Source organism: Nomascus leucogenys, chromosome 1a (genome assembly GCF_006542625.1).
Source record: "Nomascus leucogenys isolate Asia chromosome 1a, Asia_NLE_v1, whole genome shotgun sequence".
NCBI classification, from domain to species: domain Eukaryota; kingdom Metazoa; phylum Chordata; class Mammalia; order Primates; family Hylobatidae; genus Nomascus; species Nomascus leucogenys.
Window position 1 is genome coordinate 75605290 of NC_044381.1, and position 26214 is coordinate 75631503.

Consider the following 26214-nt stretch of genomic DNA (forward strand, 5'->3'; position numbering starts at 1 on the left):
ATCCCACATTCTTTCAGATTGTCTTGGTTGCTTGCTTGCTTGCCTTGTGGGCGGCTCTCACACCAGCCTGGGGACCGCTCTCCCATCAGGAAGTTTTCCTTCCGTGGAGGTCTCTTGTTTGTCCTGATGTAGGTAGGCTGGCAGTACATTCTAGGAGATAGGGTAAATCTACAGAAGCAGCTGCTTTTACAAAGAAAAAGGGCAAAGGTGGTCTGCTTGCCTGCTTTTTATTTTTTAAAGAAAGGACAATTCACTTTTACTATTTTGCACAAAATGGGTAGTTTGGGCTTCATTCACATTGTAAGTGGTAAAGGGGCTATTCATGTGGGACAACTGGGAAATGACTTTTTGTGACCACGATAGGAAGAGACATGCTAATGTGATATTGAGCAGGGTCTGGATTTCCGTTTTGGCCTGTGGTTGGTCTCTCTGTCCAGGGGGGACACACAAATGCAGCTCTAGAGTACTGCTGAACAGTGGCATTAATATTCAGTGGCAAACCTTGATCTGTTGATCTTAGAATACTGGTGTGAAGAGGGATATAGAATAAATAATTAGAATGTAATCTAATATTAGCAGCTATGGCCTGGCTTCCTGTGAGCTGGATTTAGGGATGCTTCGATTCTTAATACCATCAACAAGCAATTGAAATATACACATACATCAGAAGCCGGGTCACAGCTGGTATGCCATTGGGGTATTTTCAGGAGAGGAAATAAAGGATTTAGACAGGGCAGAAATAAATAAGCCACATTTCCCCTTGTCTGTGTTGTGCCAGACTGAGAGACTGTATATTTGTGAAAGAATCCACTTCACTGTATATTTCTTAGTGTCTTAACATGCACAGAGGAAATACTGTCCATCCCTTTAACAAGTTTTATATCACTGCCTTCACAACTTAGGATGAAATGCCCTTTGACCCTCCAAGGCTGAATAAATGCCCCACTAACTCCAGGAGGTTAATGCATCAAGAGAGATTCTCATCTGCTAATCTCAAGGCCAACAGACCCAATTTGGAGTTACTTTACCCATCCTCAAAAGCTTGATTTTAACAGACTGTTGAGAAATAGGTGTTTAAATTTCAGCAGCAATTCCATTTATACCCTACCTGACATTTAGGGCTTAAGGGAATGGAAGGAATTGCTTATGGGAGACATCAAGCAAAAAAACAAACAAACAAACAAAAAACAAAAAAAGAGATCCTGATTTTCTCCACACTCAGAACAGTGTGAGGGGAGTGAATCTCAGGGTTTTGTTTTATTTGCACAACATCAGGCAGTCAGCACATGTGTGAAATAGAGAACGCAGGCTGGGTTGTGACTAGCACCCAGGGTGACTGATTTATGTTTAAATGGAGCAATAAAAACTGTGGTAATCATAAGGCAAGTCAGCAAGGATCCCCCAAAAAAGTTAGTTCTCAGACATCCTGTCTCAGAAGAAACAATCTGTCCTGCAGTGGTTTTCTGTTCAGATGACTGTATTGATTGTACCGGTCTGCTTGCTCTATTTCAGTAAAACTTGTTGATCCATCACTCAGGCAGGTTGCTGTTAGCCTGGATTCGTTTGTTCTTTTCCAGCCACATTCCACTGTCACTTGCTTAGGGAGCTTTTGGAGAGCACACTCGGTGGGTGGCGAATCCTCAGAACTGCAAGCCAGCAATCTCTTACTTTCAGAAGGTTGGAGATACCCTCAAATTATTTTCTGTTCAACCATCAGATTTTTGGGAAGATAAGCCTGAGGACAGCTCTTCCTTGTGTCATCCTGAGCTGATTTTAGCACCCTTGAGGCGTTGCATGCGGGCGAGGTATGACAAAACAAACCCAAGTAGATCTCACTGGGGTCTTGTTTCCCAGATGCTGCTTTGGGATATGCCATCCAAACACAGGACTCTATTTATGGGTCTGTAGCCTAGTGATCGCTCATGTTCAAAGGACAAAGGACTGAAGTGGTTCTTTTCCTGGCAAGGGATAATGATTTGTGCACTGACAGAACAAATAAAAATGGCCCCTGGTGTAAAGTCTATTGTCTCTCTGTCAAGACAACCCAAACGCCTCCCTGCCCTTTTCTCCTTTGAGTAGGGCTATTGATTTTGGCTAAGCAAAGATGAGGTTTCTTTATGGTAGGTGAGCTGGGTGTCCCATGGGGAGAAAAGGGGTTTTGCTGGGTAAGGCAAGAGTATAAGGAACCATGGATGTGTGGAAAGAATGCTAAGATGGAGAGGACAGAGCTGGTGGGCAGGCCTGCCTTCCTTATCTCATCCCCAAAGCGGATGAAGGGATGGCCATACAGCAGAGCCTGGCTTATCCAAAGGCATCCAAGGCTGTGTTAAGACCCTCAACCTGGCTCAACTGTGCCATTGCCTCACCTTCATGGCTGGGGCATTGCTGCCTCAATAAGGCCTCACCAATGGGCTTAGGCAAGGCCCAGGCATTGTTAAGATAGCTCACCCGGAAGTGCTAAATCTGGCCAGTTCCTGAGGGTGCTTTTCTGTTCTAGTAAAGCCCCACGTTTGGGAATCACCATTTTGTTGGAAATCTCTCTCTTCTTTTTGCAGTTATGTCATATGATAGTCATCTTGTACAGTTAGGGACCATCTAGCATTCACCTCATCACCTGGAAGAGGGGAAATGGGTGATAGCCAGAGGTGCAGACTCCTGTGGGTTTTTATAACAACGTATCAATCCAATATAGGACTTGACCTCGGGGGCCACTGTGCCTGTGAATGGAGCCCTTGGAAGAGAATCAGAAAGATTGATAAGAACTTCTCCTGTCTCAAGGCTGGCTGGGAGAGAACACAGTCTGAATCGCTCCATTTGGCTCTAAGTGAAGCTTCCTCCAAGAAGTGGCTTGAAATATGTTTTATGCATGATAAATGACAAGGGCTTATATAGTTCCCACAGAGGTTATTGTGTCATCTGAGTTTGCAGATGAAATTCCAGGAGGTAGTTGTCACTGCGTTGTCATGGCTTTTGTCCAAGAACTCCACAGCCCCAGCAGCTCTCTATGTTCATAGCATCTTGATGAGAAAGTATCGCATAGGAATGGCCTTATTCTGCAGAAAAAAAAAAAGATGGAGACAGGAGTTCTTAGGACTAGGTAGCCTGGATTCGTGCCTATTTCTTGTTAATTGCAGACTTTTGGAAAGTTCACTTTCTTGACAAGGCCTTTTTGCTCCAAAATAGTATTACTCCTGGTCACATGGATTGCTAATGATGCTCATGTTGTTCACACAGGGATTGAGATATCTGAGGTTTCTGAACAGAAAGTGGGCTCCTAAATGGCAGAGACTAATTATATTAGTATTTCCCCCTCATTATAGAAGGGGAATTTCTATAGAGTGCAAGAATTTCTATTTGGGGCACTAAAATGGTACAAGAAATAGAGTCGGTTCAGTTGGCCATTACTCACACAGCAGACAACAGACTAAACAGTCCTAAATCAGGCAACTGTTTTAGTAATGATAATTTCTGTTTTCCTTGAGTAATTTGAAAATGCTTAATAAAATGGAACTATTTCTTTCTAACCAATTCCCTCCATTCAGCTGGAAGGGTGTTTGTGAGTTTACTAGTCTCTGGGATGGGGATGAGCAGTGGGGAGGCCATGGGGAGCAGTGCTGCATGACCTGAATGTGGGCGATGGGGATGAGCAGTGGGGAGGTCGTGGGGAGCAGAGGAGGAACGTCACACCCACTGCCTGACTCCCTTCTGGGTTAGCTCACTCCACTTTTCTGTTAGGCTTTGCCAACCAGGCCAACCACAAGGATACATCCCTAGATCTTGGGTGGCCACAGTGGTTCAGAACATAGAAACAGAAGCTAATTTTGTTTGCTACAACAAGCAAGAAGGCTGAGGTTTATTGAGCAATAGCTGGGTTTTGTCAAACTTGCTTAAAGATTGCCTAAGACCAGCAAAATAAACATGATAAAGATGAAGAATGACCAACTTTCCACTCTGCTGTGTTTGGAGGCTGACGAAACTGTCATTGACAAAGTTGCCCTGATGGGACTGTTTTTTTGTTTTTGTTGTTGTTGGTTGGTTTTTTTTTAAATCTGTGAAATAGTTTCCTGAATGGTAACTCGATTTTATTGTGAGTAATGAGTTCTGAGCATACCAGTGAGAGAAACAGTGAGAAAGCCTCCTACAGAGGTTTTTAACCCTCTCTCCTTCTGCTACAAAGATGTCATTGTTAGATTTATACCCAACACAAAGACTCAGGGAATATTTGGGAGTAATTGCCTGTTTATTTGTTTTATATATTATTATTATTTGTCTATGTATGACCCTTTTAAAAGTTAATTAAGTGATACCATAAGTCCCTGTGAAATCATCACCCATGCCAGAACTGGAACCGAATCAACTTACATCAAGACCCAAGCACTCCTCTTTATTCTGTCTTCTTCTATTACCCTCAGAGGCATTCATTATTCATTGCTTTTGACTTATGACAATGTATCATTCAGTTTTATTTATTTTAAAACTTTATATAAAGAGTATAATGCTATATGAAGTTTCTTGGAATTTGCCTTTTTCACTTAATATGATACTAAAATTTTCTGCATTGTTGAACACAGCTGTAGTTCATTTATTTTCACTGCTGCATAATGCTTCATTACATTGATATATGCCATTTATTTGTTTATCCTACCATTGATAGGTATTTTGTCATTTCCGGTTTTTTAGTATTATGCTGTTCAATGCTATGAACTTTCTTCTGTTCCTCTCCAGGTATATATGTGTAAGTATTACTCTTGAGTATATATCTAAGAATGGAATGCTGAGCTGAAGGGTATAAACACAGTCAACTTCTTTTTTTTTTTTTTTTTTTTGAGACGGAGTCTTGCTCTGTCGCCCAGGCTGGAGTGCAGTGGTGCGATCTCAGCTCAATGCAAGTTCTGCCTCCTGGGTTCACACCATTCTCCTGCCTCAGCCTCTTGAGTAGCTGGGACTACAGATGCCCGCCACCATGCCCGGCTAATTTTGTTTTTGTGCTTTTAGTAGAGATGGGGTTTCACCGTGTTAGCCAGGATGGTCTCAATCTTCTGACCTTGTGATCCGCCCACCTTGGTCTCCCAAAGTGTTGGGATTATAGGCGGGAGCCACCGCACCTGGCCTCAACTTCTTTTTTAACTTGTGAATTGTTTACTTCCAGAATTTTCCATTTAATATTTTTGAACCATAGCTGACTGAGAGTAAGTAAAACCATGAAAAGTGAAAGCATGGATAAGGTGGAACTACCGTGTGTGTGTGTGTGTGTGTGTGTGTGTGTGTATGTGTGTATAGATACATATATCTATATACATATATGTATACACTATATAAATTTATAAATCTATGTATACTCATATGTGTTTATAGATATACATTCTGTGTAAACTAGACTATGCATTCTTTAACACTTAGAAATGAAACACAGTCAACTTTAAAAGATAATGCCAACTGGCTTCCAGGAGTTGCATTTTTAATTTAAGAACAAGTCTTCTTTAATTCTTTAACAGCATGCACCAGATCTGTCATTTCTGGAATCTTGTGCGAATTGTGTATCACCTTGAGGGTGAGTGCTCGGTGGGTTGTTGTGGTGGGCAAATGAGGCTATGTGGAGAACTTAGCAATGTTTTCAAAGAGACCTTGCCACACAGATGCTTTGGAGTTTAAACGACTCAGAAAGTTGTTTACTTTTGGCCCAAAGCCAATGTCTTCTGGAGGTAGTGAGTGCTGCTTTGGATGGGTTGGGATCAGCAGAGCATCTACCATAGAAATTCTGACAAAATGAGGGTTGGACCTGTAAGGGCAGCGTCAGCAGCAAGGGCCTCTGGAAGCTTGGTCACCACAACTATTACTCTTTATGTAGTTGAACTTCCTGCTTTCAGTTTACAGGGCAACTCACAGACTTGTCATCTGCTCTCACCAGGACTTCAGAGGATCTCAATGCTGCTGTTCTCACAGCCTGCCAGGGACAAAATAACAGGAAACTTGCAAATTTGTCTTTATTCTTGCTTATAGTATGGTTAGAAAATGTTTGAGTTAATATGGAAAATATAAAGATCTATCATAACCTCCTTTTTTGTAGGTGGGGCTACTTTTCCTTCCTTAATAGTTACCCTTCTGCTGAGGCCCCCTATGGGAAACACCAATCTTCAGGGGAGTTAATCCCTTTTATCAAACTTCCCTGGGCAAGTGCCCAAATGGTCTATATATTTTCTGTCAAATCAAAGAAACCAGCTTTCTTGTTTTTCTCTATGGTTTCTTCCCATACAGTTGACATCTTACAGCGCAACATGGAAATTTGAAATAAAGGCACACCATTGCACATCTAATTTAGAGATGGTGGTTTGGAGTGAAGTTCTAATTAATAGGAGAAATGGGATTGCTAACTTTGGCTTTTCCCAGGGATCCTTAAGGTCTGGGACAGATCTCCCATTGGTCTAGAGGGGTTAGGGTTAATTGTAGTCCTGCTTGGAGACAAAGGTACTAAAATGTGACTACTGGCTTTTTCAGCTATAAAATTTAAGAGTCTCTGCATGGTCTGTTCCAGGCATCTCCGTGAGCCAGCCCAAGGAACTGCCTTTAGGTCTCTTCCTCCCTTCCCCATCCCTTCTCTCTCTCATGCCTTCTTTTCTTCCCTGCCCTTCTTCCTGGCCTCTCTCTTACTTTCATTTCTTCTGGCAACTAGTGGAGAAGCCAGAAGAAAACAATTAAGATGGTCATCAATTTGGACAGTATTCTGTTCACACTTATTTGAGACTTGTTCTGTAGTATATGTGAACATACTCAGGGCATAAAGGAAATAGAATAGTGAGCCAGAATATTGTGATAAATAAAGGTGCTTCTACCCATATTTTGTTTACATTCTGGGTGGTGCATGAGATTAAAAGCTGTGTGACTTTGCAAATAGAATGAGGTAGATCACTAGTTTTTACTGTGTGTAAGGTCAACAATATCACCCGACAAGTAGCCAGCTCCTTGTCACACTCCCTTCTTTCATTCTAGTCACCTATCTTACAAGTGCAATCTAATTAGATCCTCATAAAAGTCTTACAAGGCACATATTACTGATGGTAGTGGAGGCCCATCTGGAGCGGCTGCTGCCATGATGCTGGCTGCAGGGGGTGAGGCATGGTCAGGGCTGTGCACTCCAAAGAGCCAGCAGGAGCCAGGAAAAGGCAGAAGCCCTGGCAGGGCAGGAACCTTGTGCTCCCTGGGAGCAGCTGCAGCCATCTAGCTGCGGCTGTGGACCTGGGCATCCCTGTGCTCTTGGGGGCTGGGATTGGGCAGGAGCCCTGCCCTTCTGGAGTGTAGCTGCAGCTGCCCAAGCCGTGGCTATGGACCTGGGTGTCCCCTTTTGGGGGCCTGGGTAAGGCCCCCTCCCACCTGCAGGCTTGGAAGTGCCTGCTCCCACTACCTGGCCTCTCCCTGCTCCCTGCACCAGCTCTGATCTTGGAGCAAAGTTGAGGCCAAGCCCAGGAGCTGTTGCAACCTGGCTGGGTGTGCACACAATTGGGGCAGCACTGACGCTCCAGCCCCCTGCTGCCTTGGCCGCCTCTGGACTTTGGGCACCGATAAACATCGGAGGGAGCCTGAGTGGGGGCTGAGGGCGGCTCTGCATGGGCCTGCAGGTGCCCCTCAGCACGAACAGCCTGGGTGATAGCAGGAGGCAGACAGGCTCCTGGGTGGAAAGGGGTGGGTCCCTGGTGAAGCCCTACCTTTGAGCTGGGGAAGGCCTGAAGCCTGAGGGCCAGGCTGCCAGTCCCACAGACCAGAGTGGGAACTTATGGTACTTTTTCCAGGCCCACCCATGGCCACCCATGGACCAATCAGCAAGCACTTCCTCCCCTCTGAAGCCCATAGAAACCCCAGACTCAGACAGACTCAAGGAGACGACAGGATAACCTGCCTGCAGAGAGGAGCTACCCACTCCAGGGTCTCCTCTCTGTTTAGAGCTGAACACTCATCAGGATGCCCTGCCTGTGGAGAGGAGCTACCCAATGCAGGTCTCCTCTGAGCTGTTCTGTCACTCAATAAAGCTCCTCTTTGCCTTGCTAACTGTCTACTTTTCCATGTACCTCATTCTTCCTGGATGCAGGACAAGAACTCAGGACTCACTGAATGGTGGGGCTGAAAGAGCTGTAACACAGACAGGGCTGAAACACACCCCTTGCTCACCACACTGTGGGTGACAAGGAGAGAAGAGAGAAGGAGAGAAGAGTTGCAGCCCTTCAGGGAGCCCAGACCTAGGATCTCCCCCAGCCAGGGCTGTGACACCCTCTTTGGGGCTCTGCGGTTCCTGGTGTCTTCAAGCTTCTGAGTACCACTGGATTCCCCAGTGCCAGCTATGGAAGCTGCTTATGGTACACCTGGGCTGGCACCTGGAGCTGTCTGCCCCACCTGCCACCAGCATGTCTGGCTGTGTGCAGTGGCCGGACCTCATGCTCACTCACTCACATACCCCTTACCGTTCCACTCGCTCTTGGCAGGTATGGGATCCAGGCCAGTAGAGCAAGCTGAGTGCAGCCTGCCAGGCTAAGTGGGCAGGACAAGCCCAGCGGGCCCGAAGAAAACTTGGGCAAAGGTGCCATTGGCCCTGTGGCTCTCAGCTGGAAAAGCAACACCTCAAGAATCCTGTGACGTTACTATAGTGGCCATTTTACAGATGAGGAAACCATGGCTTAGAGAAGTTAAGTACCTTGCCCGAAGTTACATATTTGAATACAGAAGGAGGTATATTAACCTTAACTGAAAGCCTGGCTTGGCTAAGGTCCCTCTGAGTGGCTTGCTGTTATTAGAATTAGCAGGAACGGGGGCCTAGTACTAGCTGATGGAGAAGAGGCTCATACTAAACTGAGAATCCTTTGAGCTACAAAAAGCTGGTCATGTGAGCTATAGTCATTGCCACTGGCAGCTGGAGTCCATCCCGATCCCAAGACTGGGACTCAAGCCACAAATGACCTGCTTCAAAGTGTTTCTTAATTCAAATTAGGAATACTTTCATTCAGTCCATAAAACAAGTCCATTAAATTACGAGTGTGGCTGTTCCATCTAAACAATCAGAAGTAATGCCTCTTTCACACTAAAGCACCTACTGCATTTTGAGGAAGAATGAAAAATTGGCCTCTTAGCTAAATATATGACAGAATGATATTTTAATGAAAACCTTGGTACAATTATTGTGAATCCAGTCCTTATCCTGAGCTCTGAATATGGCCCAAACTCTTTTCAGTTCTATTCATACTTTCAGCTAACTGTCAGGATTCAGGGCATGCCCATGGCAAAGGCTGGGCTCGGTCACAGCAACAATAGAAAACGCAGTTCCAAGCAAAAGGCAGGAGCAGGCGTGTTGCTGGCAGACAGCCGACTTGGCAGGCAGTGGCGGGGCACCTTCCGGGAACTTTGCTCAACAGTCCAAGTGACCCCAAGAGTCCTATGAGAGAAGCTCAGAAAATCAGAAGCAGGGGGTCACATTTGATCAGTCCACATTGTCTTCTGAGGAAAGGCCATCACATGTTTTATGGGGAGGCTGGCACCCATGTTACCAGTTCCTGTTTTTCTATTAAATGTTACTGTTTAACAGAATAACCTTCCTGGTGCTGACTTGACCAACAAAAATAAATTTAACGAGATATTAAACTGTTGAGAGTCAAGTGTAGAAGAGGAAGTGGAAATTCTTACAACCAATTGCAACTATGTATCTGAAAGCAAGGGGGCCAGAAGCTTTGTATTTTAATTGCAAATTAAAAAATTCCCAATGTTGTGATTTTCTTCCAAAGCAGTTGTTACTCAGCTCCTAACACTTCTCGTATTCTACACGTTTTTAATCACTCTTTTCACTTTTGCCTCAGGGAAGCAATATCCAATTTATGAACATGTTTTTTTCTAAAAGGTTATTTGTAAACTGGTTATTGGGAACTAAAACTACATTTTTCCATAGAAGTTATAATGTTGTAAATAGCAGTTAAAATCTCAACAGACTCTTCATACAGTAAAACTCATTAATAACAATATACAGCTATTGCTATAAGGAAGTGAGTTCCTCATTCTAATTCTAAATTGAGCCTCTACCTAATCAATTAACTCCTGTGGGCTCATCATTGTTCCAATCAAAAACAAAAGAACAGGCCAGGCATGGTGGCTGATACCTATGGTCTCAGTGCTTTGGGAGGATGAGGTGAGAGGATTGCTTGAAGCCAGAAGTTCGAGACCAGCCTGAACAATACTGTGAGACCCTGTGTCTACAAACAGTAAAAATTATCTGGGTGTGGTGGCATTTATTTCTAGTACTAGATACTTGAGAGACTGAAGAAGGAGGACCCCTTGAGCCCAGGAGTTTAAGGCTGCAGTGAGCTATGATTGTGTCACTGCACTCCACACAGAGGAAGGTCCTGTCTCTAATAACAATAATAAAAATAGAACTATTCAAATCAAGAAATATCAAGTGTTTGTGTGGAATGCAACTTAAGCTCAGTATTATAATGTCACACAGAGTGGCATGAAGGCAATTAGGCCAGGGTCCCCAGAGGAGGGTGGCTTCAGCTAGGCTTTGAAGAATGATTCAGATTTGAATTGGTGGAGGAAAAAGGGAAGATCATTTCAGGCAAAATGAGTAAAAACATGGAAAGAGGAAGAATCCTGGATGGAAAATGAGATGTGGTAATGGGGAAACGCTGGAGAAACTAGCTTTGTATGCAGAGTAGAATAGCCTTGGGACGGCGGAGCATTTGGACTGCCTCAGATGAGGAATTTGGAATTGAAGGAAAGAAGGTGTTTCATAAATATTTGTTGAATGAATGAAAGGATGTCTTATTTATATTTTGGTTCCTAGCCTTCTTTTCCTCTGATTTATTTTATCTCACTGTCTTCTCCTATTTCTTTCTTCTCAGGCCTCTTGAACGTTCTAGTTGTTTTTTTCCCAGCAAATATAAAACTTTCCCCATCTTCCTACACAAGTGAGCAGGAGCATTTCCATGATTCTTAATTAAATCCAGTAGTTTTCAGAAATCCTGCGAATGAGGCGTTACATCTCCATTTGCTGGCTCTTCGTTCCTATTACAGGCCTCCCCCTCTCCCCACTGTGAGCCTGGGAGGGAGTGCACGTGGGCGTCTTCAAGGTTTCTGAGCAGGGTGCTCAGCAGTGGGCTCCTCTGGCAGATCCCCAGCAACCCAGAGCCCTGAGGTTTTGCCCATATGCATGACAAATTTTATTTGGTTTATTTGTTTATATATTTTTTGTGGCCCAGGCTGGAGTGCAGTGGCATGATCTGGGCTCACTGTAACCTCTGCCTCCTGGGCTCAAGCGATTCTTCCACCTCAGCACCCCCGAGTAGCTGGGACTACAGGCATGTGCCACTATGCATGGCTAATTTTTGTATTTTTTGTAGAGACAAGGTTTTGTCATGTTACCCAGGCTGGTCTCAAACTCCTGGGCTCAAGCAATCCACCCACCTTGGCCTCCCAAAGTGCTAGGATTACAGGTGTGAGCCACCACACCTGGCCTTATATCTATATTTTAATCAAAACAGTCTCCATGAACTTTATAACTGGATCTGAATTCCCACTCTTAGTCATTTGTTTCCTTTAGATCAGAGTCCAGTTAAAAGTAGAAACTTATGTGGGTAAAGCCTTATTGTTCATTCAATGCTGAATGTGAATGAGTTTGAGGTCCTTTGAGTGATTAGAGCTTTGAGAAACATTCTCTAAGGAGTTGCTCTCAACGTGGCGAACTGTAAAAAACATACAGATTATTGGGCCCCACTCTTGGGAATTCTTATTTGCTGGGTCTGAGGTATGACCTGGGGATTTGCCATCCATGGCAGATAGAAACTCCCTGCATGATTCTGATACTAGTTAAAGCTGTAGAGCCGCTGATTATAGCACAGTGCCTTTCCCTTAGCAGAGAATTATTGTGTTGAGTGCTTGAAGGGAAGGCCTAAGCCGGAATGGGCAGGCAGGCCTCGGTAAGATTCAGCTGGGGGGGCTTGTTTTGAAATGGGGCTCTGTGTTAAAATGGGAACTGTCTGTATTATAGAGTTTTTGGCCACTTTGGGCTACTCACTTGGGAGATGATGTCTGCTGTCGTTAGGAAAAGGGGGAGATTTTTTCCCGCTTCAGAGTCTTCCTTTGGGTATGCCAAATTGAGTTTGTTTAGGCTCTGTGCTGTGCAGAGCAGCTGGGGAGAGGAGGAGCTAGCAGCTGGCAGCTGGCTCTGAAGTTAGCATTCTCTGTGTAAACACCTTGGTTCGTACAAGCCAGCAGCTTCAATGTCTTTTGTGACACCTCCTCCGTGGGAAGTTTCTACCTGTTGGCTATTGTGCCCACTGTTTCTACAGTGGTCCTATTGTGTCCGGAATTGGTGGGTTCTTGGTCTCACTGACTTCAAGAATGAAGCCGCGGACCCTCGCGTGAGTGTTACAGTTCTTAAAGGCAGCGTGTCCGGAGTTTGTTCCTTCTGATGTTCTGATGTGTTCAGAGTTTCTTCCTTCTGGTGGGTTCATGGTCTCGCTGGCTCAGGAGTGAAGCTGCAGACCTTCACGGCGAGTGTTACAGCTCTTAAGGCGGCGCATCTGGAGTTGTTCGTTCCTCCCAGTGGGTTCGTGGTCTTGCTGGCTTCAGGAGTGAAGCTGCAGACCTTCGCGGTGAGTGTTACAGCTCATAAATGCAGTGTGGACCCAAAGAGTGAGCAGTAGCAAGATTTATTGCAAAGAGCGAAAGAACAAAGCTTCCACAGTGTGGAAGGGGACCCGAGTGGGTTGCCACTGCTGGCTTGGGCAGCCTGCTTTTATTCTCTTATCTGGCCCCACCCACATCCTGCTGATTGGTAGAGCCAGTGGTCTGTTTTGACAGAGCGCTGATTGGTGCATTTACAATCCCTGAGCTAGACTTAAAGGTTCTCCACATCCCCATCAGATCAGTTAGATACAGAGTGGACACAAAGGTTCTCCAAGGCCCCACCAGAGCAGCTAGATACAGAGTGTCGACTGGTGCACTCACAAACCTCGAGCTAGACACAGGGTGCTGATTGGTGTGTTTACAAACCCTGAGCTAGATACAGAGTGCCGATTGGTGTATTTACACTCCCTGAGCTAGACATAAAGGTTCTCCACATCTCCACCAGACTCAGGAACCCCGCTGGCTTCACCCAGTGGATCTTGCACCGGGGCTGCAGGTGGAGCTGCCTGCCAGTCCCTCGCTGTGCGCTCGCACTTCTCAGCCCTTGGGTGGTCGATGGGACTGGGCGCCATGGAGCAGGGGGTGGCGCTCGTCGGGGAGGCTCGGGCGGCACAGGAGCCCATGGAGGGGGTGGGAGGCTCAGGCATGGCGGGCTGCAGGTCCCGAGCCCTGCCCCGCGGGAAGGCAGCTAAGGCCCGGTGAGAAATGGAGCGCAGCGCCGGTGGGCTGGCACTGGTGGGGGACCCAGTACGCCCTCCGCAGCCACTGGCCCGGGTGCTAAATCCCTCATTGCCCCGGGCCGGCAGGGCCGGCTGGCTGCTCCAAGTGCAGGGCCCGCCAAGCCCACGCCCACCCGGAACTCCAGCCGGCCCGCAAGCGCCGCACGCAGCCCCGGTTCCCGCTCGCACCTCTCCCTCCACACCTCCCTGCAAGCTGAGGGAGTAGGCTCCAGCCGGGGCCAGCCCAGAAAGGGGCTCCCACAGTGCAGTGGTGGGCTGAAGGGCTCCTCAAGTGCCGCCAAAGTGGGAGCGCAGGCAGAGGAGGTGCCGAGAGCGAGCGAGGGCTGTGAGGACTGCCAGCATGCTGTCACGTCTCACTATCGTCGGGGCCTGTTTTGAGGCTTGTGGCCCTCAAATTTTTCCAGTAGAAATAGATTTCCCCAGTATAGAAATATTTGGTGGGGGAAGGGAATTTTGAACAAAATTACTCTGTAATCTTCCTGGTGATGGCCTTTGGCATGGCCTTTCTCTGTTTACTTCACCCACAATATTCATGTAGCAAAGATAAAAACAATAATGGTCCTCTTTCTGGATCATTATAATTTGGAGGGTTTGCCCAGGTTGGGTGTAGACAAAGGAAAGGAATGATAATTTAGAGCAGATGTGCTATTCTTACGTAACCTGAGCTTGAGGTACTACAGGAAAACTTTGGCATTATTCAGGCCCTGAAACTGCATCTCTGAAAGTTCATTTTCCTGACAACCACCTCTCTTCTTCTGCCTACTCCGTTCCCAGCCCATGTTCAGGAGAAAAGGCAATCATTGCAAACCAAGAGAAAATTCACCCAAGGATGTTCATCAAAGCTGGGTGTAGTTTCTGCCTTTTGTCCCAGCTGCAGTGTTGGGGGGCACTGGTATGGCCAACAGGGTGGCCCCCGAGAGATGTCATACGTCTGCCCTTCTCCTTTTTCTAACCAAAGAACTAGGTCCTTCCATTTGTGCTCTTTTAAAAACACATTCCTCTAAGGGTTAGGGGAGACATTCCAAACTCCCCTGGACGCTGGCATTTTTGTCACTGTATCCCAGCATATGTCCAGGGTCTTGGCACATAATGAGTGCTTTGAAATATTTGTTGAGTAGATGGTGATGACCATTCTACATTCTGGTTTTGGTTAGATTAAGGCTGCTTATTTTTCCATTTTATAGATAGTAAGATTTTTTCCTTATCTCAGTCATAATCTTCGTGCCCTGCCCATACTCCTCAAAGGCCATTTTTGGGCCCTTGGAGATGGAATAATACTTTATGTTTTCTTCCATCACATGCCTTATTCTCTCAAGATTATCTTTTTTACTCCCTTTTACTTTTGGTCATCCATGTAGATGTGTGCATCTGTAGCTCATCGATTTTCTCTGCTGCCAGAGTCTTCCATGTGTGGAATCATTGGGTCATAAGTACATGTATCTTCACCCTTACAAAATTATGCCAAATGGTTTTCCAGAGTGATTGTATCTATATCATTCTGTTCCAATTATTTAATGGTGCAAATGACCCCAAGTTGAGTGGATTCAAACACCAATTTTATTTTGCTCATAATATTGTGGGTCACGAGTGTGGGAGGAGCTTGGCTGAGCAGCTTGTCTCTAATCCATGTAATGTAAGCTGAGGCTGCTGGCACGAAGGATCCACACCTAACATGGCTTCATCACTCATATCCACATCTTGGTGCGCTTTAGTCTCTCCACATGGCATCTCATCCTCTAGGGCCTGCCCACATGGCTTGGGGTTAAGAATGGTGGCCTCAGGGTAGTCTGACTTGCTACATATGGTGGCTCAGTGTCCCAAAAACAGATGTTCCAAGTGTTTGGAAATGAATGCTATCAGTCTCTTAAGGCCTGGACCTAGAAGTTTGCATAACATCATTTCTGCCACATTCTATCGGTAAAGGGGTCATACGGCCTGCTAAGAATCATGGGGAGGAGGTATAGGCCTCCTAAATCTTTTTGGGGTAAATATGATAGAGAACAATAATTTGTAGTTGTCGTCTTTTATCTGCCATACATTCTCTGCAGTAAAATATCGAAGTTCTTGTTGCTACACACCCTTGTTAACAACTACTATTATCAAACTTAAACATTTTTGCCAGTCTAGTGACATGAAAAAATAGGAAGAATATTTTAAAACACCATTTATTGAATATTTACTGTGTGCATTTACAGGCATTGGGCTAAATGCTTTTCATTCCCTGCCCTAATTTTAATCTTAACAATAATCATGTGAAGTAGATACTATTACCCTCAGAGAGGTTAACTAACTTGCCAAAGGTCATCTAGCTAATAGGTGTAGACTTGAACAGATATTACCTGACTTCCAAGCCCATGCTTTTAATTTTTCCTTTTATCCCAAGAAGTGAGCTGAGATGATGATTTGAGACAGGGATAGGACGATAAAGGAAATGTAAAACTATTGAGCCATGATGATTAAATAAAATATAAAGTAGTAGGAAAGAAAATATAATTTTAAAATGTTTATTCATTTCACTTGGAGGTATGATGTCTCCCTTTCTCTATAGCAAGCAATAAACAATATTTGACTCCAAAAATAAAAAAAAACAAAGCAAAGCAATGCAACAGTCTGCCACCCCCAACCCAAAGCTTTTTAGGGCTTGATAGGAATTGGTACTAGTTTTCAAAAAGGGGCTGGAGCTGACCTCAACGTACATAGAGCATGACTGAAGATGCAGATATACTTCTTTTATCTAAGTCAAGGCAACATTGCAGCTTTTGTGGTTTGACTAGCCCAGAAGGAAAGGATGAGAATATTCCCTGCACAGTAGGTTTTGGATAACACTTTCCTTACAGCCTAAATTGGAGTCTCATTGATCAATTTTCTATTCTTTGATGTCCCTTTTCTCAAAGAATAACAACAAAGCTGCATGCATGAGCATGTCACCCACCAGCCAGATATTTACATTGAACAAATCTACTTTTCCATAGCGTGAGGATTTCCAGGGCAAGTGCCCAAACCTCACAATATCACATGCAGCCTTCTTGTGGTGATAGAACTTCATGACCCAAAACATTTTTGTGTCCTATTTCCTTCCTGATATGGATTCCCTCATCCTTGAGGAAAATAGGTCTTCTTGGTACATTTCAGAAATAACTCGTGAGTTCAAATCATAGCTGATTTCCAAGGCCACATTAGTTGCTTAAGGCCTGGGGTCTCAGATTCCAAATGACTTGGAATAATTTTTTAGATTATTTCTTCCCCAAACTTCAATCCCCCTCATGGACTGAATTAACCTTCTTCATCCTTTCCTCAACCTGTTCTTTTCCAGGTAAACTTCTTGGTTCACTTTTCCTGCTCTGAGCACCCTTTTGAGGAGTCTCAGTGTGTTTTCCTTACATTTATTGCATTTTATCTTTTTTTTGTATAGATAGATGTTTATTATAAGGAATTGGCTCATGCAATTATGGAGGATTGTATATTGCATTTCATTTTAACCAGCTTCTGTTTCATTAAAAATTAGTACTTCTAGGCTTTTACATTTTTCTTTTGTTTTCAGTGTTGCTCAAAGCAATTAGAGTTTTATTTATAATATTTAGCCAGGTTTGAATATCTCCCCAAAGGGATGAGATGTGGGTTATATATGGGATCATTCATCTTTGTTTCCTTGTCTTTTCTATCCTCAAGAAGTTTGGTTTAGTGGTTCAGTAGTTTGGCTTCATTTATTATTAGTTGAAAGCTGGACTCAAGAAATTATGATCACAAGGAAAATCTCTAGCTGCTAGTATCATACACACAAATTATTGACTTAATATAGCAAAATTAGAAAACCTTTAAATATTTCATGCAGAATGTTATTTAGGATCTATTAATATATTTGCGGTTTAAAAAATAACAGAACTAAAAGGAAGAAAATTTGAACTTGAAGATAATATACTACCCACTTGATTGTAGGGGACCCAAATTCCTCATAGTGGTATTCTTGGGCCTGACAGCTCTCCTCTCCTAGATGATTAAATAACCTTCTTAGTTCTTAGGAATAGATTTTCAATTGTGGTGACCTTTAATGGTGAACATATGACACGGAGTCAGGGAGGAGTGTGCAGATGTCTCTTGTGGAAATGATGACGTCAGTGAAGTGTGAAAATGTGTCTGCTTCTTTCTTAAATCAAAGCCAACAGTCACTTAAAAAGATGCATCAATTATTAAGAGCTCAAACTTAACTTTATGTTAACATTAATAGGAATAGAACTTTTGGGTCTACTTAGCCTGGGTAAAATGCCTGATAAGCTTTTCTAGGAAAATATCTCTTATTGGGAACACAAGTAGAACATGTGTAAAGGGATATTGTCCTATTTTTCTGTATTGAACCACAAGTGTGTCCTAGACAATCCCTAGGAATTCCCCTTGCTCCAAAATGCTATGATCTTGGGTAGAAATGAAATCTTTAGCCTGAAACATAGAGTCAGAATCTGAAGAGCCCATTTTTTCCTCTTTCTGGCTTTTCCAGTTTACAATGATTGTCAGGTGCCTTCTTTCTAGACTTTCAGGGATGTTCAAAACAAAACATGACACAACGAAGTGTTCCTTCTCCACAGGCATCATTGGTCTCCACAGGCTATTGTGGGTGAGAGATAATTTAATTAAGAATCGGGCACCTATAACATTGGGGAAACAAGATCTTTGTGTAAAACTTGTTCCCAAGGGGAGTTCCGGGAGGGATGCTGGAACCAGGACAGCTTGAGATCCCAGACACCGCGCTCATCTGCCATGAGTGCTCCAGCAAATGGGCTGTTGCTTTTCAGGCTCCTCCTCCATTCTATTCAGGCTGCCTCTGTCTTTTTTTTTCTTTCTTTTGAAAGGCTATGAATGATTTATTTGTCTTTGCTTTTAAGTGATGCCCCATTATGTTTATAATACTATATACCACATATACCTAAATAAAAGACAACTAAGAGCAAAAAATATGTTTGGCCAATTTGAAAATTCTTTATATTTCCATATATTTTAGAAATATAGATGAGATAGTCAAATGTCAACAGATATTTAGTTTATTAATACAGGTACTCATTTATATTTAAAATAACATCTTAATATTAAAATATTATTTTTTCCACTCTGTTTCCTGAAATGATTTTATTCAAACACTTTACATGTATTTTTTCTTGACTTCTGTTTGAATCACCTAACATGCCTTTCTAGGCTCATTCGACTCACTTCCAAGTTGTTTGGGAAACAGCGTTTTCGAATCCCTGTTCAATGTGATAACAGGAACTGCTGTGCCAGGCCAGAGGGACTTATTTGGCCAACAGTAGGTGGTTGGCTTTTCATTGTCATGTAGGCATATATTTGTGATCATCAAAATGTAACCACTTACTATGTTGCTTTTAAAAGTTATCTTTAAATGCTTGTTGCTCTGTTTTTATTTTATTTTTTTTAAAGCACACAGTTAGTGTTCCATAATGCAAATTTTATTTATTTATTTTCTTTTTCTTTTTTTTTTTTACATTTAAAAAAAAATTTTATTACTATTATAAGTTCTAGGGTACATGTGCACAATGTGCAGGTTTGTTACATATGTATACATGTGCCATGTTGGTGTGCTGCACCCATTAACTCGTCATTTAGCATTAGGTATATCTCCTAATGCTATCCCTCCCCTCTCCCCCTACCCCCTTGTTGCTCTATTTTTAACTACATTTGATAGTTGCAAATATAAATCTTAACCTTTATGAATAAATGACTGAATCAAGGTTAAATTTCTCATTTCCTTTTTTACCCATACTGACATCTATAAGGACCCCAAGCAAGTATGGATTGAGGTTGTTTTCGGCTTGTATGCTTTTCCCATGAGATACTTTGTAGTTCAAAATAAAATACTTGAAAAATAAAACCTTCTTTGTGAGGGTTTGTCAGGCAACTCATTTTATAAGGAACAATCCCAGGAATGTAACAGAAAATGTTTGCCTTACATTAGGGCATTAGAAATATAATGAAGTGAGTTCCCTAACAAGAGATAGAAGGTGTATTAGTCCATTTTGACACTTCTATAAAGAAATACCCAGCCAGGCACGGTGGTTCATGCCTGTAATCCAGCACTTTGGGAGGCCGAGGTGGGTGGCTCACCTGAGGTCAGGAGTCTGAGACCAGCCTGGTCAACATGGTGAAACCCCGTCTCTACTAAAAAAAAACACACACACACAAAAATTAGCCGGGTGTGGTGGCAGGCACCTGTAATCCCAGCTACTCGGGAGGCTGAGGCAAGAGAATCCCTTGAACCTGGGAGGCAGAGGTTGCAGTGAACTGAGATCGCGCCATCATACTCCAGCCTGGGGGACATGAGCAAGACTTCGTCTCCAAGAAAAAAAAAAAAAAAAGAGAAAGAAAAAGAAATACCCGAGACTGGGTAATTTATAAAGGAAAGAGGTTTAATGGACTTACAGTTCTGCACGGCTGGGGAGGCCTCAGGAAACTTACAATCATGGTGGAAGGCAAAGGAGAAGCAAGGACCTTCACAGGGCGGCAGGAAAGAGAGAAAGAGTGTGAAGGAGGAACTGCCAGACACTTATAAAACCACCAGATCTCGTGAGAACTTACTCACTATCATGAGAATAGTGTGGGGGAAACCATCCCATGATCCAATCATCTCCCATCAGGCACCTCCCTCAACACCTGGGGATTATGGGGAGTACAATTGGAGATGAGATTTGTGTAGGGACATAGAGCCAAAATGTATCAAAAGGACTACAGTAATTCCATGTTTCTATTTAATATGCCCATTTTATTTGTATAATATGTGGAAGTACGTGTTAATCCATTTTCTTTTCCTACTTTCTACTTAAAGGTAAGGCTGATAAACCAGGGGTTGAAGCTTGGAGAAGGCCTCTCTCCTTGCTTGTTGTTTGTCTCATGGGTACATCCAGAAATCCCCTTAGAAAAGACAGGAAGGATTATGTTTGCTGTTCAAACCGTTTGAATGAACCTCACACTTTGGACAGAGAAATCAGATTATGTTAAAACACTTTTAAGCATTGAAAAGATCATGAATGATGAAAGCCCAGTGGTGTACCTGTCAGGGTGCATGAGATGTCAGTGGTGTACCTGTATGCTGCTTTGGAGGGACCTTGGACATTTCTTAATACAGTCCTTGCCATCATTGTCATCACTGTCATTATTGTCACCATTACGATCTTTCCCTGATTACTTGCTGTGCCAAGGACTGCACATGTTGATTTTCACAAATCGTTTCTCTTGGTTCACACAGTTAATGATCCAGCCTCGCTGTGGTTGGAAAGTTTGAAGAGGAAAATAGTTTTACGTAATAACTGTCTTGCACACCTTGGTAGCTTGTTTTTGGCCCACTTCAATCTTTGAAAAATTAAAATCCATAAGGTTGTGAAGGAAACTAGCCTTATGCAAAATGACAAAGTAAGACAAAGAGGTTTTTCAGTCTTTTTCATTCTTTTCATCTTCCCCTTGGCAGCATTCCCAGTTCCAGGACCATACTTTCTTTGACCTTCCCCCTTCCTCTTTTACTCTTGCTTTCTTTGGGGATTCTGCCCCCTGTTAAGGCTAATTTGAGGCAATTAAATTAGTCTAAGATTGAAATTTTGAAGGCTTTGGCTTGAAGCTTGGGTTTCCCACTTAAGAACTGTGTTATCTGGAGCCAATCATTTAAGCTTTGTAAGCCTCAGTTTTTTTTTTTTATCTATGTTGAAAATGGCTGTGTGTGAATTAAAAGAGATAATGTGTGTTGCTGAGGCTAAAGTGTGATTACGGTCCCACATGTTATTTGCATTTTAATGTGGCCTTTAATCGAGAAGTGTCTGAATTTGAGAATTTGAGCTATAGAAGTTTGATGAGGGAAATAGGATGTGTGTTTGGGGAACAGGTTTGGATGCAGGGCAACCTGCACCCCTAGAATAATTTATGGTTGAGAGGTCATGTTTGTTGCCTATTGGCATCTGCCCCCATCTTCTTAATTCTCAGATTAGAACAACAGACACTCTAAGCCCAGAAGAAGTTGTTTAGGCCCATATGATGTAATGGAAAGGTGGATGGCCTTGCCCAATATTGCACAGCTAGCTAGCGTCAGAGCTGGGGTGAGAGCCATTTGTCATCACTCCCAGTAGTGGAATTGGCAATGTTTAGTCTGAAGAAAGCTTGTTAAATTCCATTTCCTCCTAAGAGTTCCTAACGGAAGCTTTTAGATACCTAATGCTTACTTTTTTGTGCATCCTCTGGGTGGAATGATTTCACAAGAGCCTTAAAAAGGGAGTCATCTGGACCTGACAGTCCCAAAGCCGGTTAGGACTGCACCAGGTGGAGATTAGCATCTCTTGGACTCCAGAGACACTGCCTGAGGTCCCAGATATTCAAGGAATTGGAGAGAGCTCTATGAATGAATTCAGTGGATTTCTGAAGTTGTAAACTGACTTTCACCTGAAGACTCTTGTCTGAGGCTCGTAACATTTTTATGTTGAAACACTCCAAGCATATAGTAAAGAATTAAACAAAAGTAGGGAACACTGAATTCACCACAGCTTCTTAAATCTTTCTTTTTTTTTTTTTGCCATTTAACTTTTTTTTTTTCTTTGAGATGGACTCTCACTCTGTCACCCAGGCTGGAGTGCAGTGGTGTGATCTTGGTTCACTGACGGACTCTTGCTCTGTCACCCGGGCTGGAGTGCCGTGGTTCACTGCAACTTCTGCCTCTTGAGTTCAAGCCGATTCTCCTGCCTTAGCCTCCTGAGTAGCTGGGATTACAGGCACATGCCACTACGCCTGGCTAATTTTTGTATTTTTAGTAGAGATGGGGTTTCACCATGTTGGCTAGGCTGGTCTCGAACTCCTGACCTCAGGTGATCCACCCGCCTCGGCCTCCCAAAGTGCTGGAATTACAGGCATGAGCCACCATGCCCAGCCTCATATCACTTTTTAAAGAAATAAAATGAAACAGGTACTGAAGTTTTTTGGCTTTTTAAAATCTATTATCCTTGAGTATTTTTCCCCCAGAAGCCATTGCTCTAAATTTGGTGTTTCTAATTATTTTTGCACATTTTATACTTATGAATCTGCAGACATAAGTACTTATCCATGAGTAGTATAAGTCAAGTTTTGCAGGTTTTTAAAATTTATATAAATAGCATCAGACCATATGATTTCCATACCTTGCTTATTTTGTTTAACATTATGTTTTGGAGATTTATCCATGTTGAGACATGTAGCCCATAATATTTTAATGGCAATAATTTGCATGGTAGGAATATTCAACCGTTATTTGCCACTTATTTGTTGCTCACCTGTATCACTATCTTCACACTACATTTTAATCTCCTCTCAATCATTTCATTTTATGACTTCTTCAGAGTTGTGCAGTGAACCATGGCTCACTATTACGACATAAAAATGTAGGTCACCGCACAGAATCTAAAGGTGTGCATGTAGGGTTTTGAATGGTACTAATGTGGAATTCCATTCTGGATGATGCAAGGGCCACCTCTAAGCTTTGAGTAAGAAATCTGTTTTAGCAATGCTAGATTTCATTTTTTCTTTTTCTTTTTTTTTTTTTTTTTTGATGGAGTCTCGCTCTGTTGCCCAGGCTGGAGTGCAGTGGCGTGATCTCGGCTCACTGCAAGCTCTGCCTCCCGGGTTCATGCCATTCTCCTGCCTCAGCCTCCCGAGTAGCTGGGACTACAGGTGCTGCCACCACGCCCGGCTAATGTTTTGTATTTTTTTAGTAGAGACGGGGTTTCACTGTGTTAACCAGGATGGTCTCAATCTCCTGACCTCATGATCCGCCTGCCTCCAGCCTCCCAAAGTGCTGGGATTACAGGCGTGAGCCACTGCGCCCGGCCTTCATTTTTTCTTAAGGCATATTTAAAGCAGACCTCAGAGTGACTTTAGGGTTGTATTTTGAAGGAATATTTGTTTTTTAAACAAACTATCATTCCCCCTCCCTGCCTGCCATTATTGTGTTTTCTTCATCCAGCTTGGGATGAGGCACAGTTAAATCTTGATTGTTGCCCAGGAGTTTTATGCTGATTTATCCTTTACTCACCCCCTATTCTTGAAAATCCATTAAAAAAGAGGAATAAAAAGGCTTTAGGAGGTTAGTGTGGTTATTTCAGGGAGGAATGTCAGGAAAGACTATCCCCCCCTCCCTATGACCCCTCAGAACCTCCCTTTTCTCCTCATCCTGCCGGGCTCCCTGGTACACACCTCCCTGAGCAGCGTGGTGGCTCTGTCTCCACAGGTCCCCTTGTGTCCCTTCTTGTTCTGTTTTCCTGGATCCTTGAGCTCCACTGAAGCCATTCCATCTGGTCATGGGACATCTGTGATTTCAGTCTAACAACACTTCGTGAGGCTGGGATCCTGTGTCCCAGCACTCTTTGGGGAGAGCTATTTCCAGGAAGGCGAGGGCCTGTGGGCAGTGAGGCAGACAGCACAGCTGCAGGGGACGGCGTGGACAAAACTAAACCCTCCCACAGCTGAGTGCATGTTATCAATGTAAATGTTGATCTCCTTTTTTTAAATCCTCAAGGGACCCCAAGGAGCGGGCTGTGTCTCTGGAACCTTAACTAGGCAAAAATTGGTATTATGGTTGGAAATGCAGATGGCCAACGCAAGAAGCTTCAAGAGCTGACAGGGTCACAGAGAGGTCAAGGGGAAGGGAGGTGGGGGAGTGAAGGGGCTCAGATAAAATATTTCAGGGTTTGTAAGCTTTTAAATAAATATTCCCACCCCTACCCTTGGCTTATCAAGCCGTCCTAAGCTTTTGAAGTTTACTAGTCTTGCCACCCTTAAACTCCCTGTGTTCTAGTCGGTAGCGACTGGATCAGCTTTTGACTGTCACAGTGTCCCAGAAACAAGGCAAATGAATGCTGGGAGGCTTGTTATCAAGAGGGCAGTATCTGTGAGGGCCTGGGGCCTGCTGAGAAAGTCAAAGTAAAGGTGAGTGCCCTTCTGAACTCTGGATCAGATCACCTATCTCGTCTTCTGTCCTGGTGCTTAATTAAGGACTGGGGTGCCCTGGGGGCCCTGGCTGGGGTCTCCTAGGTTTCTCTTTCTGGTACAAGCTAATTATTTATGATATTTCATTTAAGATGTTCATTGCTTAATTGCAAAATTATCAAAACCAAAACAGTAGTAACGAGGCATGATGAGCTGGTGGTAAAGTGGTCACAGGATTGAAAATGTTTGAGAATAATAGTTTTCAAGTGTTTCCTGCTGGCCACATGGATGCCACAGCCTATCTCAGGACATGGTGAATGATATCGAAGAAGAGTTAAAACTGTCTGAACACTCATCATATGTCTCATACTTTGCTAAACTTCTATATGTATTCTCATTTCATTTTTCCTTATCTCTGTTTTACAGATAAGACTGAGGCTTAGAGAGATCCAGTAATTTCATAGCTGATATATGGAAGAATCAAGATGCAAACCCAGGTCTGAAAGGATCTGAAGTGTATGTTGTTTTTTTTTTTCTTTTTGCTGTTACACCACCACGGTGTGGGCCACACATCTGTGTGTGGCATACAGCATATGGTATTATATTTCAATTTGGTGACTTGAGGATGCCAACCAATTTAGAAATTGCTTTTCTTGTATTAGTGTTCTATACAAAGTCCACAGGGCTTATGATATAAAATTAGGAGGAATCTTTGGGTGTCCTTTTTTTTCCTAGTCGAGCTGACCACTTAAATCATTTGTTCATTCATTCAACATTTATTAGGTGTCTAGTTCATGCCAGATACAGTGCTAAATGCTGGGGAAATGATGGTAAGCAACAGCAACGAAGGACCTGGGCCCATGGAGCTAGAGTCAAATGTAATCAAATAATTACAACAATGTGGAGTTTCTCTTGGGATAAGTGCTCTGAAAAGAGAGGTACAGGGTGTGAGTGTTCATGGTACATGGATGTGACTGGTCTGAAAGATCAGGAAGGCTTCCTGGGAAGCAGTGCAGGAGCAATGTGCACATGGAGAGACTCCGTGACTATTGGAGGTAGATGAAGCCTCGTGGCACTGCCTTTGGCTGCTCAGCAGAGGAGCACCCATCGGGCAGGCAGCGTCCTTGGATTTGGCCTCTCACTTGGGATCACCTCTTTGGCCTCAAGAAAAGATGCTCCAGGTTATGAGAAGTCCAGGCCTGTTTGGGGAATCAACCAAGCATTTCATAATTCAGGTACAACTTAGCATAGAATGCCCAGGAAGCAGGAGGCTCCTGCTTGTCCAACCTGAATATCTCCTGTTTGTTGGAGGGTGGTTATAATAGGGACTAGCACTGTTTACCTTATAGAAGGTCAGTCCCTAGAACAATCTTTATTTAGGCTTCATGAAGATACATACAGTGACGTTTCTTCTACACAGAAGAGCATTCATAAAGTCCTTGAATCTCAATGGTGGAAGGATGTTAATGAATATTAATGGAGAAGGATCATATTTGGGTCTAGCACCTTGTTTGGCAATGAGGAAAGTAAAGCTCAGTGGTCAGATTTATGTGGCTCGGCTCATTGATGTATTCACTCTCCTGGGTGCTGTGGCCACAGAGGTGATCAAACTAGACAAGACGCCTGCCCTCACTGAGGTATATTCTAGTGGGGCTCCAGTTTCCTAGTTCCAGTACAGTTCTTTTTTATGACATATTCACTTTCCAGACCTTACTCCTTATTGGAAATGAGTTCTCCTTGGGGCAAACAGGCATTATTTTTATTAATGGCCCTCCTAAAATTTGGAGCCCAGAATTAAAATAACCAAGCAAATGTCTGTGAGAACTTTCTGTGGCTGAATGATGCCAACATTTTCCTTAATTAACATACAGTTGCTTTGTCG